Source organism: Ursus arctos, unplaced genomic scaffold (assembly GCF_023065955.2).
Source record: "Ursus arctos isolate Adak ecotype North America unplaced genomic scaffold, UrsArc2.0 scaffold_17, whole genome shotgun sequence".
Taxonomy (NCBI): Eukaryota; Metazoa; Chordata; class Mammalia; order Carnivora; family Ursidae; genus Ursus; species Ursus arctos.
In genome coordinates this window covers 29721296-29741827 of record NW_026622841.1, presented here as the reverse complement: position 1 = coordinate 29741827, position 20532 = coordinate 29721296, and the positions used below count along the sequence as shown (strand labels likewise).

The 20532-nt window shown below is 40.6% G+C and overlaps 1 long non-coding RNA gene across 3 annotated transcripts in view; it reads left to right on the top strand.

Moving 5' to 3' along the window:
* The first annotated feature begins 4183 nt into the window (after positions 1-4183).
* Positions 4184-20532, top strand: part of LOC123000873 (uncharacterized) — a 356107-nt gene continuing 339758 nt past the window's right edge. For 2 of the 3 annotated variants that reach the window (XR_008959701.1, XR_006409219.3), the window contains exon 1: positions 4196-4455. This is a non-coding gene — a long non-coding RNA (uncharacterized LOC123000873). Of the gene's footprint in view, positions 4456-20532 lie in introns of all 3 variants that reach the window. The other variant, XR_006409218.2, reaches the window with a different exon arrangement.

The window sequence follows — 20532 nt, the reverse complement described above, 5'->3', positions numbered from 1 at the left end:
TTGGTATCTGATGACTGAACTGTCAGACTTTTTTAAGACCTCCCCAAACTGTAAAAATATATGTGAAATCAACATTATTATAGCTTTTGCAATGGCAAAGTATCATGAAATATACCTTACCATAATGTGGAATACTGTAATTAATAATAATTAAAGTGAACATGCTATTTTCCTAGAAACAGTTGTCACTCTCTGAACCTCAAAAAATATTGTGGTTACAAAAATTACAATTTGCTCTGAAATAGCTAAAATGTGTGAAGCTTAATCTGTAATGCCTTGTAGCCAATGAAGCTGTGTTGGGTTGCTGCCGTTGATTAAATGTAGTAGCAGAGCTGGAGCATTTCATCAATCATAAAACCCACTTTAATGCATTGTATCACTCCAAAGCTGGAGCGATTAGAGTAGTTGCACTGTTGGCCAGAATGCAAAATGTGGGGCGGGGGGAAAGGAAGGCAAAAAGAATGACTTTCTTCTACATTCAGGTCTTCATGTCACACAATGTGCAAAATGGATTGTTTTGTGTGCATTATGTGGATCATTGTAGCTGCATAGATGGACAAAACAACCCTCATTTGCAGTGTGTAGAGCTATGCCCACACGTATGAGCATAAACAAGTGTAGTAGTTTGAGATGGAAGATCATAGTGGGTTTTTGAAGAATAATGAATATTTTATGATGTATCACTTCTCTTGAAAATTACTTAATTCCTGCTCAAATGAGGATTTCTGATATCGTTCATGGCCATAGCTACAGCAATGAAAAGACACTATTGCCAGAATAAGAAGAAAGAGGAGGAAAGAAAGGGGTGGTAGGGGAAGGGCAGAGAAGAGAAGAGAAAGGAGGCAGAACTGAGACCTGTTACTGGTTTTCAGATTTGATAGAAGAAAATGGTCAGGCCTGTGAATCACAAAGGGACATGGAATGATCTGGGAGCAGAAGTAATGATGACATGGAATTGTATGACAAAAGAAAATAGGGAGGGATCATCAGTTTGGATAGGGAAGGTTTTCCTTGGTCCATTTTGAGGGAGATTTCTAGTTAGTGCTGTAACTGTACAGTACACATCAATTATAATTACCTACATAGGTAACATATACATGTGTATATGTGTATCTTTAGTTAAGAATAAATCTAGGGGCACCTGGGTGGCTCAATCAGCTAAGCGTCTGCCTTCAGCTCAGGTCATGATCTCAGGGTCCTGGGATGGAGCCCCGCATTGGCCTCCCTGCTCAGTGGGGAGTCTGCTTCTCCCTCTCCCTATGCCTCTGCCCCCAACTCATGATCGCTTTCTCTCTCTCTGTCTCTAATAAATAAAAATCTTAAAAAAAAAAAAAAAAGTGTGGATCCTAGAACTTACAGAATAGGCAAATAATGCCCCTGTCAGTGGTCTCTTCTTATATCATTCTGCACTGTTTACTGCCAAAATGTTAACTCATCTGCAGAACTAAACTGAAGGGGAGTCAGAGTTCTCACTGCTTACATGAAGCCTTCATGTTGCCTTCATTCTGTGCTCAGTGTTCATCTTCTGGCGCACCTTTTAGCCTTAGTGTTTTGGGATACAATTTTTGATTATTTTTACAACTAATCAAGTTTTGGTTCTTGATTATTTTAAAAAACCACTTCGAGGTATGATTGACATACACAAAACTATACCAATTTAATGTATACAACTTGATGACTTTGGACATAAATATACTTTAAAAAAAAGTTATTTATTTGAGGCAGGAGGGGTAGAGGGAGAGAGAGTCCTAAGCATGGGGCCCAACACAGGGCTCAATCTCACGACCCCGAGATCACAACCTGAGCCAAAACCAAGAATCCAGCACTTAGCCAACTGGGCCACTGAGGCGCCCTGGACATAAATATACTTCTATAAAAGCATCACCATGCTGTGTGCCATCAACAATCCATCACCTCCAAGAGGCTTTTTTTTTTTGCATGGATGTTAGTTTTGATTGCACAATGATAGTCATACAATAAGCACCTTTTATATGCTTTTAAAAAGTCAATTCATCTGGTTTGAAGTTTTGAGCTGTAGTGAGCATGATAAATGGCCACGGTCCTCAAGGAATTCATAATATTGAGAAGGCATTGTTAATACACATGACGTTACATGATGCGAACAGCTTGTGTAAAAGAGCATGCAAGTGTAAATTGTGGGATAAAACTCCTGTGAGAGCTGAGAGAAGGTCAAAGGAAAATACGGTCAGCAAGACCCAAAGTGGTTTGGGAGAACTTCAGGGAGGAGGTGGGATTAAACTTGGGCCATCATAATGGATTTAATTAATTGAAAGAAATGGAAAGTGAGAGAATCCACTGAGGCCTTGTGAGCTAAAGAAGCTACCTGAAATTTCCTGTGAAACAGTAGAGGGAACGATAGAGAAACATTTTTTCTCTGAAAACAGAGATTTTGGGGGATGATCAGAAACATTAGAGGAGACAACGCGCTGAGCGTAACTGCCCCAGAGGCCACTCCTTTTTTGAAAAAGTTTCAAGATGAGTATTCATGGTACAGTGTCTGTTAATGAATTTCTGTTAATGACGCAGGGTAGCAATGCTAAGGAAAATCACAAGACAGTGGGCCAGAGGAACAGTTTGTTTTAAGAGACAAACTAAGGAGCGGCTCTGAGGGCACAGTGTTGGAGAGCAGGCTGGGGGTCGTGGGGTTGGCGTGGGGAAGGATTCTGGATATTGGAAGACTAGTAACCCTTCCTCTGTACTTTACAGCAGGTTCTAGATGTCCACATGCATGGCAGCCCTGGCTGTATTTCTTCCAGCTTCTACTCTCTGTGTTTTCTTTTCAGAATTAGAACATCTACATTTGAGCTGGATTTATGGCTGCTCAAAATAAATACTAAAATTTCCAGACATGCTTGTAGTTAGGTGGAGCCATTTGTCTAAGACTTGTCCAGTGGGATGTGAGCAAGTTCACGTGTTGAATTTCTAGGCAGTGCCCTTAAAAGACAGTAGGCACGACATCAGTATCCTCTTGTTCCTCTTTTCCGTGGGCTGGAATATGGGTGTGATGAGCTATCTTGTGTCACAGGGACGAGGTAGCACCCTAGAGGGGATAGCGCCATAAGATAAAGGAGTCAGAGTCCCCACCTCTGTGGTGTCCCCATGCCAGGCCCAGACTCACTGACTGCTCTTTACGAGGGAAGTGTACTACTTTTTGACTTAAGCCACTATATTTCTAGAGTCTCTTTTACATTGCAATTGTCAAGAAGTTCATATTTTGGTGTATGCTTCCTGAAGACTTACGATTACTTGAGTGAATTCGGGAAAGATGTTTCAGTATGCATGCAGAGCATGTGATCTAATAACATTTGCTTGTGAAGAGTTTGGTTTTGTTCTTGGCCTCAGACGTAATTCACTCTGGAGGAGGGATGGCAGCTTCATGGCCTCATCTATATTTTTCCCTTATTTATTCATGTTGATGGTGGAGTAAGGTACCACAAATATACGGCTTGCTGTTTCAGACTGTGGTGTGTCACTGTTGGAGTTAACTAGAAGAATATAGTTGCTTATTTTATAATCCTTAGTCTAGAAGCTCTTTTGAAAATGAGTGCTAAAACATGGAGGCATAGAACTTCGTTACAAGAGTTACGATGTCTCTACTTTGAGCTTTCAGAAGACCAGGAGGAGTCCTCATTTGCCAGCAGCTGTCGCGTGGGGTCATTCGTGTCAGCCAGCTTATCACACATGGTGGCACAGAGGCTTGTTCTCTGCTGGGTTTCATAATTCCATTTCTCTGACTTCATTAACACCAACTTATTGATGAATGCAGCCTTCCAGAAGGTACAGGTGTGGATGTCGGAGAAGTACAGGGCTGCACGGTGTTCTTAAGGGAACACGTACTTTTCAGAAGTCACTCAGTGTTCGCTCCTGCTTTGTTTCCTCTGGTTCTCCCACCCTCTCATTCTGAAGTCACTTCTGACTGCGGCCAACATTAGCAACCTTGCAACAGTGTCCTTCCCGGTCTGCAGGGAAGGGTTTCGGGACGGCCCTGGACCCTGAAGGAGAGAAGCGAGGTGTCACTCAGGTTATAAAACCACAGCCTCTGAGCTAATCAGGAGTGACCCAGTTCCTGGGTCATCAGATGTTATCAGAAGCAAGAGCAATGGCTCTAAAAAATAGTTTAATATTAACAAGATCAAAATTCCCAGTTCCTTTCCACTTCCTTTCACTGAACTAATAAATGCACTTTTGTTTCTGTTTATTTCTTTTTTCCTCTTCTATCTTTCATTATTTCTTCTTCCTTTTGCTGAGGACGTAGGACTTGCAAGGTTATACAGGCCTAACAGGGTGTGAGAAGTGCAGGTTTAGTGACCCCAGAACCCTGTGAGATAGAGGAGGTCGATAAGTGTGTCTGGGGAGCCACTGTGCTTTCTGCCTCGGAAGCAGCCCTGCTCAGTCTCTGTACCAGCCAGGTGCCCAGCAATGATTCAGTGACATGTGAGTATATCAAGCAGATTTCCTAATTTATGTCTATGGGATTTGCAAACTTCACTATAATGTATTCTGAAAATTTTGCATCCTTTCAACAAGATGTATTGAATCTCAGGCCCTGGGTTGTGATTGATCCCAATGCTGGGGTAATATGTTAGAGTGTCGCACTGATCTGACAGGCCTTTATTATGGATTTTAAAAGGCGGGTATCCTGGGTGAAAATCCTCAAAGGTCATTCCTGGGGAAAAAAAATTTAGGATTTGTAGTGGGTATGAAATGGAGAGGTGTTTCCATTTACCACGTGGGTGATGTTAAATACAAGCGGTTAGTTTTCAGCTATGTGCATCGAGGTGTGGTTTGTCCGTCCAAAGGACTGCCCTTGCCCAAGGTCATGACCATCATTTCCAAGTAGGAGACACTGATTTTCTTAAACCTGTTCTATAGCTTTAGAGTGCCTGCAACTTAGCCCAATTCATTCCAAATAAATATCCCTGGGATCAAGAGGACCCCAGAGGAGTTCGGTATGGCATAGCATCATAGGCATCCCTTTGAAAAATTGGGAAGCCAGTGAAACCTAAACTTTGCCTGTCTTTCCCCCCAAATTCCTTACTCAAGTTTCTATCTGAGGTTTCAATCTTAAGAATCTCTGCAAAGGATACTGGTAATAACACAAATTGTGACTGCTAACAGAGGTTTAATCAATGTCTTGAGGATTAAAAGCCCCAAACCTCAAAGGAATAAAACTGTAATGATTGAATGAAAGCCTATTTGGTTAATGTTGGGAGAGAGAAACTAGGACACGGGCCCCATAAATCAAATTGTTGACAAGCTTACGTCCAGCCTGGCTGACCCATTTCCTCCCCTGGGGTAAAGAAAACAAAACACTGATAGCAGATCAAGAGTTGCCAGCTGCATGCAAGGACATCATATGTATTAAATTATTTTAGGGCAGCTGTCCTGGGTCCTTTCACAGACTTGCTGAGTCACCGTAGAAGCAGTATTTCCTTGTTGGTTCAAAGAGGAAGTTAGGGTAAATGATTATATTTTGTAGCTTGAAGGTGATTTGTTTAGTCTCAGGCTCCTGTGGCCCAGGGAAAGCAGTGAAGGAATAAGGGTGGTGTGTCACTGTTGGAGTTAACTAGAAGAATATAGTTGCTTATTTTATAATCCTTAGTCTAGAAGCTCTTTTGAAAATGAGTGCTAAAACATGGAGGCATAGAACTTCGTTACAAGAGTTACAAGAAAGCCCTGGTGAACTTTCTCTACCATCAAGCCTGTCTTTGTGAGAGAAAAAGGGGTCTTAACTCTAGCAGAGTTACAGGGAGATGTTGCCTATAACACATTGACATTCCCACTCACTACTTCAGCAGAGCTGATTCTAATTTTGCTCTTTGGATACTGTTCTGTGGAACTACTGCAAAGTGTTATTCTTTGTAACAGATGGCTTTCCAGGTATGTGGCAAAATTACCCTATTTTATTTGGGCATCAATCAAATTTTAGGAGGGTAAAATGAAATGATTTGGAACAAATATGATACTTCCCCCACTCTGTCAGGTGCAAACTTTTAAAAAGTTTTCTGGAAAATATATGTATGTAAACTCCAAATTATATACTCCTACTTTTAGAAGTGGAGAAGTGGCAGAAAGCTAAAGCAGGATGTCGTCATTGTTTGGTCTGGAAGGGGAGAATGTCAGGACCTAGGACTAGAGCTACCAGTTGTAGGGTGTAAAGGAAACCAGCTTCTTTCTCTCTGATATGATTTAAGAGGTGAAGGTCAGGCCCTTCCTGGACCAAGAGAACTTATGAGTTGCAGGATGGAAAGAGTACAAGAATCAGGGACTCATGGTAGGACATAAAACACATGAAAATACCTTAAAACACTGCTGGACACATTCAATCCATTTTAACTTTCCTCATTATCATTATAGTTACGTCCACACTATTTCCCTGTGCGCATGCCAACCTTTGCACTTTGCGTAATATTTTATCACTATTGACTTGTGTGCCTTTCTTATTTGGCTGAGCTTTAGTAAGTAATTCTGTGCTTGTCTAAACTTGGATATTAGATATAAAAACGTAAAGCAAGTTTTATTTTGCATGTGGCAAATTTCCTCAGCAGATGTTTTTCTATCTTCAGAGGAAAATAGCTGCCATGGGCAAACCTTTTCCAGGTTCGACTAGTAAGTAGGTTCTGTCTCAACTGTATCATGAATCAAAAATCACCGCACGGAGCTAAAGGCGACTATGGCAGCCTCTGAAGATAGGTTCCCTCCACTCCATGCCGACCTTCTTGTGGCGGGCTCGTGTTTCCTGTAGTGTGATGCTTCATTTGCCGGCCTCCTGTGGAGCTCAGATGGTCACGATCTGGTTCGGCCAACTAGATGCACCTGGCTGAGACCTTAAAGGCAGATGTAAACATCAGAACATAATGATGTGCAGCTTTTGTGGAAAGTACATTTACGGAGTCCCTTCCTTTTTTTCTTTTTTTCCTTTGCAGCAGCTGTATTCCAGGTTCTGGTGTCTAGTCCCTCCGGTTTTGAACGTTGAGCAGTGGGTGGCACTATCAGTGGGATTTCTACTGGAACACTCTGTGGTGTGGATGGACATCTGTTTTTGTTAAATTAAGAGTAGAATCTGTTGCCTGCAACTAAGAACTGACCCACAGAGTAATTGGGACCAGAGGTGCTTGCACAGTCTCAAAGAAAGGGGATTGTGGGATGGGCTCTCTGATTTGGGTGGGGAAAGAGCCAGTTACCGTTAAGGGTGGGACACTAGTATTATTCCATATCACCCAGTGCAAACTGTTACACTTATCACTTGGCGCCACTCGGACTGAAGGAATGGTTTTGACACACTGGAAAAAAAAAAGAAACCAAAAACCTGTGGAAGAGCTGTAGAAAGCTAGTTATAGGGGAAAAGACTGGCTGCTTCTAACTACATTGAAGTACTGAACAATAGCAGACTTGGGGTCCTCAGTCCTAGGCTCAGAGAACAGAGGCATTTCAGGGCCTCACGTAAAACAATCTCCTATAGCTTCAGGGCTGATGTGTGCAAAAATGGCCATGGGATCTGTCCACGTGGGGTGTGGGATTAAAACACAGGCTGAATTCATAGCTTTACCCGGCCTCTCTGGTAAAAGGTAGGACGTTGGTTGGAAAAGAAGCGGACCCTGGAAGAATGGAATTAGAACATTTAGGAGAATTTGACTAAATCCAGATTCTCTGAACATCCTAGGGCAACAGAAGCAATCCCTCTCTCCTGTTAATGAGGCTGTTCTATGATGCCTGAGGCATTGTGATAATGTCACAGAATAAGATGCCAGGTTTCCTCCTGCGTGGCTCGACCACATCTGGCATCTGGAGTTAGATCCCACTATGCTCTTGGGGATCAGTTACAAATCAAACCTAGGTGTTGACTTAAGCATTTCAATATTTTACATCAACAAAATATTTTGGGAAATACCAATGGAAATTGATCCTAAGGACGCAAGACCAATGAGAGAGAAACCTATTTTAGATGCCTTTGAACTTGTTGATTTTGGTGCATTCACAAGAGAGACTGGATTCATTGTGCTACACCAAATGAACTCAGGTAACTGGGTGCAGATTGAATTATTACCTGGAATTGTTGAGTAAAACTGGACTCAGTACTCACCTCTGCCAAATGAAGTGAAAATGACAGAAATGCCTTGGGTTTAATGTAAAGCAAGGAATCTAGAGTTTTAAGAAGACATGGGATTTGGAATGGATTTATCACGTACAACTAGCTCATTCTTCCAAAACATGTCCTGCAAGAGAACGTAGATGATACTCACTTGATCTCACATTAAAAATACACTGATGAGGGAAGCACCAGCGACTTTAAAAATTACTTCACTGGCTGTTCTCTCTAGGCTTTGACAAAAGTGGGAAAAGCAACTATTTATATGGCTTCCTGATTTGAATGAAAATGTTGGGTACTCAGAGTATCAGAGGCAAATTATTAGCCATTTATGCCCAGAAGCAAGATAAACATGTTACCATTGACGGCAGCAAAGGAAAAGTGGTAATCAGAATAATTTGATCTACATAGAATTTTGGAAATGGCTAATTGATCATAGTTTCCTAGAACAGAAATGGATATCCCATTAAAATTCTGCTTGATTTGTATGCCTGAAAAAAAGATATATATATATATATATAATTCAGACTTAGTGAATAGAAGCCTGACTTGAACAACACTACAGACACTTTCAGACCCTCAACCAACTTATAAACCTGACCCAGCACCATTGAAGTGAAGGAGAAGTTGGTCATGCTTAAGGAAGGATCTTGTATATAACTTTCCAAGTTATCTTGTAAATCTTCTTCCTAGCCTTGCCCAAACAGACCTGTGGCAAATTCAAGTTTAATTATTTGCTGACCATCAGGAAATACCTAATTTTGGGGGGAAATTATTGGACATTGTCTCTATGAAAACATTACTCTCTGGTGACTCAGGACAGTACTGTGATCCAGAGGTCAGAACTGAGATTTATGAATGCCAGGTGATAAAGAGAATTTAGGTCTGAAATTATGTAATAGTGGGTCCAGTGGGTCCACAGACCCACTATGGTCGCTTGTGCATAGATGGAAAGGGTATATCCTCAGAAACAGGCAGGATTCTTATTTAGTCTCCTGACTTGTGGAATGGTAACTATTAAAAGCCAAGTGGGAACCCTTGGAACTAAAGGAAATATATACCTAGAATAATTGCAGAGATTAGTCCATCTTTTATGGACTTGAAAATTCAAAGATGGTTAATTTTTATTATGTCCTAGTTAATTCTCCTGTAGGGTCTGTAGTGTGACAGAAGAATCTTGGGATTTCCCAAGATTATTATGGTACATGTAATTAAATAATGGCTCCAATTGTAAGCACTGTTACAGATGTGTTTTTGATTATTAGATAATCCCAGCTATTGGCATCTGTTCTTCAGCTATTTAGCTTGAAACCATTGGGCCCTTCCCCACATCCTAATAACACCAGAAAGAGTTTCTTTTCATGCGGAAGTACAGGAGTGTACCGTAACTAATTTGATCTGGGCTATGTCAATCACTACTTGATTTAATTTATTCCTCAGGAATATTTGTCACACAATTCCTCAGGATGACATGCTAGTCTACCAAAATGACATCATGCTGATAGGATGAAAGAAGCAGGAAGTAATGGGTATCCTGAATAGTTCAATGAGATTCGTGTGTGCGGGCCACCTCTGTGAAGATATTGGGGATGTATCCTTGAGCATATGAGGATATATCTGCCAAAAGGAAACACAAGTTGCGGCACATTGTATCATCTCTCATTAAGAAAGAGGCACAATGTTTAATGGATCTATTTTGATTTTGGAGACAACATAAAGCATTATAGTCCACCTTATTTGCCTGTCATGCTTACAGCCTTGAGCAAGAGAAGGGTTTACAGGTGGTCCAGCTTGTAATACAAGCAACACTACTTCTTGGGTCTCATGAGCCAGAGAATTCAATGGTGCCAAAACACCTGAAACAGAACAAGGTGCTCTACGGACCTGTCATAAACTCAGTAGGATAAATACCTGGTAGTGCAATTGCTGAATCATAAGGTAGTTCTATTTTTTAACTTTTTGAGGAAGCTCCATACTGTTTTCCAGAGTGGCTGCACCAGTTTTCATTCCCACCAATAGTGCAGGAGGGCTCCCCTTTCCCCACATCCTCGCCAACACCTATTGTTTCTTGCGTTGTTCATTTCAGTCATTCTGACAGGTGTGAGGTGGTATCTTATTGTAGTTTTCATTTGTATTTCCCAATATCAGTGATATTGGGCACCTTTTCATGTGTCGGCCATTTGGATGTCTATTCATCTTTGGAAAAATGTCTATTCATGTCTTTTACCAGTTTGTTAATTGGATTGTTCATCTTTTGGGTGTTGAGTTTTATAAGCTTTTTATGTATTTTGAATACTAAGTATTTGCCCAAAGAATACAAAAATATGAATTCAAAGGGATACATGCACCCCAGTGAGCAGCATTATCTATAGTAGCCAAACTATGGAAGTAGCTGAATGTCCATTGACCAATGAATGGGTAAATAAGATGGTATACACACACACACACACACACACACACACACAATGGAGTATTACTCAGTATAAAAAATGAAATCTTGCCATTTATAATGACACGGATGGAGCTAGAGAGTACTATGCTTAGTGAAATAAGTCAGAGAAAGACAAATACCATATCACTTCACTCATATCTGGAATTTAAGAAACAAAACAATTATGGGGGGGGCGCCTGGGTGGCACAGCGGTTAAGCATCTGCCTTTGGCTCAGGGCGTGATCCTGGCATTATGGGATCAAGCCCCACATCAGGCTCCTCCGCTAGTAGCCTGCTTCTTCCTCTCCCACTCCCCCTGCTTGTGTTCCCTGTCTCGCTGACTGTCTTTATCTCTGTCGAATAAATAAATAAAATCTTAAAAAAAAAAAAAAGTATGGGGGGGAGAGGCAAACCAAGAAACAGACTCAACTATAGAGAACAAACTGATGATTACCAGAAGGAGGTGGGCATGGGGGATGGATTAAATAGGTGATGGGGATTAAGGAGTGCACTTGTTGTGATCAGCACCGAGTGTTGTATGAAAGTGTTGAATCACTAAATTGTATGCCTAAAAGTAGTGTTACACTGTGTTAACTAACTAGAATTTAAATAAAAATAAAAAATAAACTCACTAGGAAATCATAGTTGAGGTCTCTAGACATTTGAAGCAAAGCCAAAGCCGCCTCTTCAGAAACAAATAATTTCCTTTTGAGAAACAGTATTTAGCTTGCCAGTGGATTCTAACAGAGAAGGAATCAAGGAGCACCAGGTTACAGTCAACTTAAGCTGCTTATTTTAAACTGGGTGTAATCAAGCCTACCATGTCATAAAGTCAGATGAGCCCAACGGTACTTATCAGTAGATCGTACTATTGCTTAGGATCTTCGGCATAGAGAAGTCATGATGGCCCAGAAATATGCTGCTAGAAGGGATGCCTCACATACCAGTGTGCCTGAGCTGAGATGATGTGGCCAGTACCCACTGGGATGGTTCTCCAAGAAATAGCCCTCCTTCTCCTTTGGCTTTCTCTGGGATGGGAAACATACAGACCTTAAGGAGGTGACATTAAGGTTTAAGAGTACTTTGCCATGAGGCATATTCATCAGGGGAGGAGGGTAGAATAGGATCTATGATTTTTGGAACGTGGATGATGTGCCATTTTTTCCCTATGCATTTAGACATATGAGGAACTGAGCCTACAAAAGGGTTCGTGAATTGCCCAAGGTGACAGTCTTAGGAAATGGTGCAGCTGACATGAAAGTTCAAGGATTCTCGTTCCTCCTCAGCTGTGTTGTGCTTTGCACCATAACTTTACTTCTCTTGTGCTTTAGCTCTCATTTCTTGAAGTGCTCTTTGAGAATACTTTGACTCCGTACTCAGAGCTGTTAGAGTAGGCCCCTAGTGTCTCCGAGGCTCTAGGGAGTTTGCATTTTTCAATGCCCGAATAACCACCCTCACCTGGCATCCCACTTAGTCACCCTTCTGTCTTGTTCTCATGCATGAGTGGTTGGTCTTCAGGCTGCTTTTCTCAGAATCTGCCAGGGCTATGTCATCGGTGCTCTTGTCCTTTGCTCCTGTCAGCATGGTATTGATCACTGTTCATTATTTAATTTACATCATAAAATTCCAAAAATTGGGGGTTGAGGAACTTGAAGGAAGATCCAAGGAAATATTTAAGTAGACAAAAGCTGACTGCAAGACTGCAAAGCTATAAAAAATAATCATTTTTTATCTTGAGACAATAGTTCTCCAGATATTTGAAGATGGTTCTCATTTTCCTCTTTAAGTGTTCTTTCTCCAGGCAGAAATGCCTCAATCTTTCTGAAGAGTCTCTTAAAGCCTAATGTTACTTTACTCTTACTGAACAATTAGCCTTCTTGTGGGTAGGCAACCTTTTTTTGTTTCTGTTTTCATGTGAATAGGTTTACCAATTATGCTACCATCAGCATGGAAAAACAATTTTATTCTTGTTCTTTTATTTTTTTTAAGATTTATTTTAGAGAGAGCATGGGTGGGTGTGAATGGGGCGGGGGACAGAGGGAGAGGGAAAGAATCTCAAGCAAACTCCCTGCATGGCTTGATCTCATGACCCTGCAATCATAACCTGAGCTGAAATCAAGAGTCAGATACTCAACTGAGTGAGCTACCCAGGTGCTCCTCTTTCCCTTGTTCTAATCACTGTATTTTTACTAGGGGTGAGAAGTTTTATGCTCCCTTTTTTTTTTTTTTTTAATTATGTTATTCTTGGTGTCTAGTTTTGTTCAGCTGAAGCTTCCAAGGCCTTCTTACCACCTGCCTTTAGTGTTCTTGAGTTGTTTCAAATTCCTGCTGCCTACTACTGTTATCAGGTACAGTCTTGCTTTACCTGAAGGTGTCCTTTTTAGTATAGCTAGTAGTAAATTTTCAGTCCCAGAATCATAGTGGGACCTCTGGCTTGCGAGCCTGCGTGTGGCCCAACCTGCTATCTGTACCGGTATGGTCTTGCTTTGCGTTTCTTTGTACAGGCATAATATCTGTGATCTTGCTCTATACCTATAGCCTGATACTGACCTCTCCTTATTTTGTTTTCTCCAGAAGACATTCAGTTCCTCCCGGTTCTTTCTGAACACTACCAATGAGAATTCCTTGCCTTCTCCACCCTGTGACTCTGAGAGAGTTATTTCAACATTTTGACAGCTATTATGTTGATAGTGTGTTTCTTTTATTTCCTCCTTTGACTTAGGTAGAACCCTATGGAGCATTGGAAACCTTTGAATCAATGGCCCAAATCTTAATTTTTCACTGAATTTGACAACTGTCTCCTATTTTTCCTTCCCTCCTCTGGCCCAGAGCTAGCCTGCTTCCCCACTTGCGGGCACATGGGGGACCTTGCTATTCTGCAGGCTGACAGGGTGAGACACAAGTGAATCCAGGCTGGCCTGATGGGGATGTTGTCAGACACAGTCAGCTTCACCAGAAGTGCAATTGCTCGGAGCAGGCAGGGCCTGAGTAATCCTCCAGCTGTGGCCTTCTGGTCTTCTGTGGCGGTGCCCTGGGGGCCCTAGCCTGGCAGCAGGGCTCTCAGAGCAGGGCTGTCATCGTGGAGGTCTCAAAATCACGCAGAGAAACAGCCCAGCAGTCATTTAGCAGATGGTGTTATATATACAAACTTGGAAGCATTCTCAGGAAAGGTAGGTATAGGATTCAAGGCATTTCTTTAACTCTATCTGAAGGGTGGAGCCCAAGAAAAAAATACCCGCTCAAACATCTGGAGTGCAGATTAGCTTTAAAAACCAAGAGTTATTGACTGCTCCCATTTTGTTTGTTTCTTTTTTTTTTTTGGTTCCTTTCCCCCAAATGCTGACCTCTTGGTTGCCAGTTAATAGGCATTACAGAAGGCAGAAATGAGAAAGTAAACATATTTTCATTTTCAGGTACTTAAGGGTGTATCCTTTATCACAAACATGCTATTTGGTTAGGGAAAGTGAGTCCCGTAAGCAATTAACTGAGAAGAGCAGTACATACTGTCTCTGGTCCTGGGACTCTTCAGGCCGGAAACATCTCTATATCTTTCATATTTGTAAGACTACTCATTTATTTGCCCTTCAATGATAAGTTGATGAAGTTAAAGTTCCTTTCCCCCACAAGACTGTAAGTTATCTAAGAGAAAAGGATTCCTCATAAATATGTATATTTCCTGTAAGTCTCTAGCAAAGTATCATGCCTATAGGGAGACATGACTGTGTAGGGGAAGAGCAAAATCTTTGGCATGAGACAGATCTGATTTTTAGCTCCAAAGTCCCTGGAAAATGATGTATTTATGAAGTAGACAGGTAGGTAGAAGGCTGTTGTCCTTCCCCTATTAAGTACATATGTATTAATTACAGATATGCAGTTTTCTTTGTGTTATAGGTAAGATTAGATTATTATTTTACAAGATTATTGTAATCTTATAAGATTATTTATTAAATTAAGATTATGTGATATAGGAAGTTATGAGTAATTCAGAAAGTTCTGGCAGAAGTAAAACATAACCAAGGACAGGAAGTAAGAGACAAGACCAGCAGTCCTTTAGAATGAGTGAGATGCTATGTAATATGACATCACAGCCAAGAATCCCAAGAAGAGAATAGACTGCAGAAATAATCTCTTGAATGTCCTGAAGTATCATCCTCTTTTGCCCTTACTCCTTATATATAAGTCCATTCTTGAAATGCGTTCCACATCTGTCTGCTTTTATCCATTTCCTTACCCACCATTGCATAGGAAGCCCCTGCTCTCCCCCATGGGGACTGCTATGTAGTCTTCTTCTCCCTGTTTCTGTTCATTTCCCCGTAGAACCCGCTCTCTACAGAGGAGCCAGAGTGACTCTTTAAAAATAAAATTATGGCAATATACTGCTAAAATGCCTAATGCCTTCCCTTTGAAATACAATATTTTAATACGGTGTACAAATTTGCTTTTACTAAAAGAAAGTACCGCATCTGGCTGCTTAGCAGATTATATTATAGTAGAACAAGATAGGATGCCAGTGATTTGAGACATGTGCAGGGGGCTAGTGGGTGGCTAGTAAATACTGTCATTTGTATTAGACAAGAAGTGACATTTAATAGGGAGGAAATTTCTGTTTCAGCGTAAGCCCTATAGAGATAGTGACCAAACGAGAATGGCAAAATTAATTCTGCAAACTCCCCTTTAGCCTGGCTTTCCTGTCTCAAGTGCTTCCCATTCTGTCCCAATGAAACCTTCATTTGGAGGCTGTAAAGAAGGCAGCTGAATTTGTGTTTGTTTCTAAAAGGCAAGAACGAAAAGGTAATATAGTAAACTGAAACTCCCAGGTGAATGTGTGTTTTTATTTGGGTTATACAAAGGTTCCTGTTAATTTCATAGAATTGTGAAATTCTGTAAAAGCTGAGACCTTTTGATGTTCAGAGGAAATGAAATGTCTATATTTAGGCTTAAATGACTCTCAGTAACACATTTGTAGCACCAGTTGGGGTTGGGTACACGCTTGTGCCCTGCTCCCACTTGGCAAACACCAAAAATCCTTCCTCGCTGGAAATTCAGAGTGCTTGGGGTCTCAGCTACCTGGCTGTCCTACCAGATTACTTTCTAGTCCTTAATGTCACTCACATTTAAAAGTGGTTTCTCTTCTAGCCAGGAACTGCAACTTGGAACGTCAACACTTAATATTTTATGGATGCTTATTATAATAAACAATGAAGGGAAAAATACAAGCACAGAGCTACCCTCAAAGGACCACCAAGTATAAATTAGCAACTTGGCTTAGGAGAGAAAAATAGAAGTGCCATGTTAGAATTTGAAAAGAGGGGGTGCCTGGTGGCTCAGTCATTAAGCATCTGCCTTTGGCTCAGGGCCTGATCCCAGGGTCCTGGGATCAAGCCCCACTTCAGGCTCCCTCCTCCGCTGGGAGCCTGCTTCTTCCTCTCCCATTCCCCCTGCTTGTGTTCCCTCTCTCGCTAGCTGTCTCTCTCTCTGTCAAATAAATAAATAAAATCTTAAAAAAAAAAAAAGAATATGAAAAGAGAAGAGGATTTCTTAATGAAATGTGATCATGAGACCAGAATCACCAACTATATATTTCTGATTGAATCTAACATTTCCTAACTAACAGTGTATATCTTTTTAAAGCAGTATAATTAAGAAATGAAGCATTAAAATGTTGAACTGTCACTGTTGGAAATAGTGGAAAGGAAAAACTTCTTTTTTTTATTTACAGAATGCTTTTGCAGAATTTTTTTTGTAAAGTTGACTAAATCATGTTGAAGCAAGGCATATCAATAAATATTTTGAATTCTTACTATGTTTCCTGTTCTTGGATATACTGTGCAGTAAAAGAAGAATAAAACTGCCTTTGCTTTCCAGAAGTTTGCTGCCTTACAGGGGAAATAAATCTATAAAACAAGACAGGATAGCATCAAATGCTAGAGTTTTCAGAAAAGCCTTCAAATGCTCTAGCATTTTACATTTGTTGGGAGTCATAGCTGTCTCAAGAGCAGGTGCATACCATTCAGAGTCTGGGGAAAATACCAAGGTAGAAAAGATTGTTGTCTATGGGATGCATCCGAATGTCCCTGTCCACCTCTCTTCACGGAGTGGTACAGTATGACCCCTACAGCTATGGACTCAGGCTCCTGAAAGTATTACATAGTTCTTTTCTACCATTTGCATTTAAAATTATCCTTCCTAAAACATGCCAGTATAGAAGATGCAAACCATCGTCAGATAGAAAAAATAGGTGTTTTCATTCTCAGCAGCTTTTTAAAAAAGACTATTAACTGAAAATTATTTCCAGCTTGTCTCCAGTAATTTTGTCTACTATGTTTAACTCTGATGGGTACCCAAGATAGGTGTGAATAAAAACTTGACCTAGTTATCTTTCTTGTCTTTATGTTCCTTGTTCAAAAAAAAAAAAAAAAAAAGGAACAGATTTGTACTAGATAAGATCTAAGTTCCTGTTCTAATCAAAATATCTTTTAAATATCTCATATTTGGGGAATTCTCCGAATGTCTTAATGTTTTTTCATGTTTTATTTTACCTATTAGTGTATTTTATGATTATGTGTATTCTCATCAGCTCTGCTAGTTAGATATAAAATTCTGAAAGATCCAGAAGACACCAAGTGTGGTAATAAACTAACCATTCAGAGTTCAAAACAATACTAGACATAAGTCCAAATTCAAATCTATCCAGTTTTATCTATTGTATATATGTATATGTGTATATATGTATATATACCTATATCTCTCTATATATAGATACAAATTATGACTCCTTATTGCCTATATAAGGAAATTAACATTGTAAGAACACCGAAGCAATTTGTTATTAAATGCATGGCTCTCATCCCCAATGTCCTAGCCATCTGTTTTCCTAACATCTTTTTTTTTTTTTTTTAAGCACCTCTACTCATTACCTTAATGTTTTCTTTCACTTAATAACATTGTGATCTACCTTCTGGTTCAAGCTAGAAATATTCTGATTTTTGTCTTTCTCATCAGTCAGATCTCCTATTAATAATTAGATGTCTCTGCTAAGTAGTGCTAGATCTTGGCAAATTGTTTAACTTCTCAGTGCTTTGATTTGTTCACCTCTAAAATGGGGATGATTGCAGTGTCTTTTCCATTGGATTGTGACGACGAGTAGATGAGGCAGTGTAATAATATGTTTTGAAATATCCCTGACCCATATTAAGGTGAATGCTAACTATGATATTGTCATCATTTTGCTGGACTACCTGAAGTATCTTCCTTTATCTCCTTGACATCAGTGTGTGAATTAGGCTGGTCTTCCTGAGGAAAACCAGGATTATCTTTGTAAAATCAGGTTCTAATCATGCTGCTATGATTTAAAAGCATTCAATGGTTCCTTGTATGTGTAGGATAAAGTCTGGATCCCTTGCTAAGGTGTACAGACAAATGAAAACTGATTAGAACTAGTGTTTTAGCCTTATCTCCAGGTACTAGTCAACTTTGCATCAAAACTGGGTTTCTCAGGGCCCTGTCCCCTGTGCTATGGCTGCACTGAGTCCTGATATACTTGCTTACCTCTCTGCTTGATATACTTGCTTACCTTTCTGCTTTTGCTCAGTGTTCCTCCTGCTTTGAACAACCATTTGCCTCTTTTCTCAGTGGAGTCAATGTGAACTCATCCTTCCAAGACTTATTCAGGTGTTCTCTGTATTTTGAAGCCTCTTCTATGATACAGTGTATATACTTGTTTGCTCATTAGTGTTCCCACAGAACTTTATGTTTCAATTTTAGAACTTAAAAACACAAATGTTCTTGGTTGTTTACATATGTACTCCTCCCCCCCCCCCCCCCCCCAGCATTATAAACTCACTGGAAACCGTCAGCTGGGCTGGGAGCATGGTGGGGGATTGAAAGGGGGGTGGATCTAGGCTAAGAACTATTCCAAGTATTTTTCTTAACGCTGTCCCATTTAATCCTCACAATGAAGCCATAAGGATTAATAAACCCCAAATAACGTTGGGAGGTTAAATTACTTGTAACAGTTAAAGTAAAAGCTAACTTTCAACTAGGGATATAGTGTTCTTTCAAAATCACTGAATACATTGCAAAGGTAACTTTTTTCAATACCAACATTTATTTTTTTCCCAGCTTCACTGAGATGTAATTGACATGCCATCTATAGATTTTTACAATCTCTGTAAAAATTTCAATGTCATTTTTCACAGAAATAGGAAAAACAAAACTAGTATGAAACCACAAAAGACCCCAGATAGCCAGAGCAGTCGTGAGAAAGAACAAAGCTGCAGGCATTACATGTCCTAATTTTAAACTGGATTACAAGGCTGCCGTAATCAAAACAGTACGATGTTGGCATAAAAGTTAGGGTTTGAAGCTGAGGGCCAAGAAAGAATTCTTGAGATGTCTTTGGAGCAAAAAGGTGGTTTTATTAAAGCAGGAGGACAGGACCCGTGGGCAGAAGGAGCTGCACTGGGGTCATGAGGAGTGGTTTAGGGATAGGGGCAGGGGGTTAGGATAGTGTAAGTCTCTAAGGAATTTTGGCAGCAAAGTTTCCAAGGACCTTGAGGGGGCTAGCTATTGTTGGGAAAAGGTCATTTATTAATAACTGTCTAATAAAGCCTTAGTCATGAGACCCTTCAGATGGATATCAGTAGAGCCATATGCTTGGGGGATGATTGCCAACATGTATTTTTGGGGGTTTAGAGATGAAGTTTCCAAAGGAATTTTTATATGTTAAAGTAGACTTACAGGATCCTGGGGGTTGGGCTAATACTGCCTTTCGCCCTTAGCAAAGTATTAACATCCAGGCAGCTGAGGTCCTAGAGAAATGTCACTCTGCCTCTTTCAAGGACTTGTCAGTGGGCTATAAGTAGTAAGAAATTTCATTTTTCTTTTGCTTTTGTTTCCCACATCAAAAGCAGAGACACAAATCAGTGGAACAGAATTGAGAGCCCAGAAATAAACCCTCACATATACAGTCAACTAATAATTGACAAGGGAGCCAAGAATACTCCATCTGAAAATGATACCTCTTAATAAATGGTGCTGGGAAAGCTGGATAGGAAGATCTTTCGGATAATTCACATCGCTGTTTGTCTCCAGCAAGAACTGGCCCTTTTGTCTTGATGATGGAGACTTAGGTTTAGAGTAACCCCTCTACACAGGGTAGCGTTTTTTCAGTCATTCTCAGAGGTCCAGCCCACATCTGCCTTGGAGCTGTTTTGAGGGAAGGAGGGAGTTACAGCCCTTTTGTCCTTAACCCCTTCTAACCAGTGATGCTATAGTACTTTTGTTTGTATTTTGGATGGAGCTTCCTTGGGGTTTTTTTTTTTTTAAATGCAGCTTAAAATGTTGGAAGTTTTCTGATCCACAGCCTCTTTAAATCTTACACCTTATTATGTATTCGCCAAATAACATTCCACCCAAAACCACCCATAAATAAGCAGTAGTCCCAGTTTTTAATTTAAAGCTTAAGTTAGGGCAGTCTATTGTGCAAAGGGTTGCGGGATGAAGAACTTTTCTGAATTTCCCTTTAACCATAGACAGTTGGTCTTGGAGCTCTGAAAACGTATCCGCAGGGTTGAGAGGAAGTGCATTCCCCAGACTCCAGGTGTGATATGGGGAGAAATCTCATCACAAACCTAGTGTCTCACCCCCAGGTGGGGTCACAACAAATCCAGCAGCCCTTGGGGCTTTCAGAGTGGAGAGGACCCACTTTCTGGGTCTGTTTTTGTGATTTCTGACCCCCGAGCCATGGAGAGTCTTTCTTCTTAATCAGAATGGGAATGCAATTTCCCAGTCCCCATGAGAGGGGGCTCAGAGGCTGGGCTCAGGAAGGAATGTATTCCTGTCTATGTGGCAGAGCCGCCCTGCAGACAGTGTCAGTAGGAAAGGTCACTAGCTGATACGCTGCCAAGTGGCTAGTTCTTCAGGTCAGAATGTGTTCAGCCCCTCCCTCCTCAGGGGCAGAGGCATTAAAGTTAAATGTTACAGATGTGAG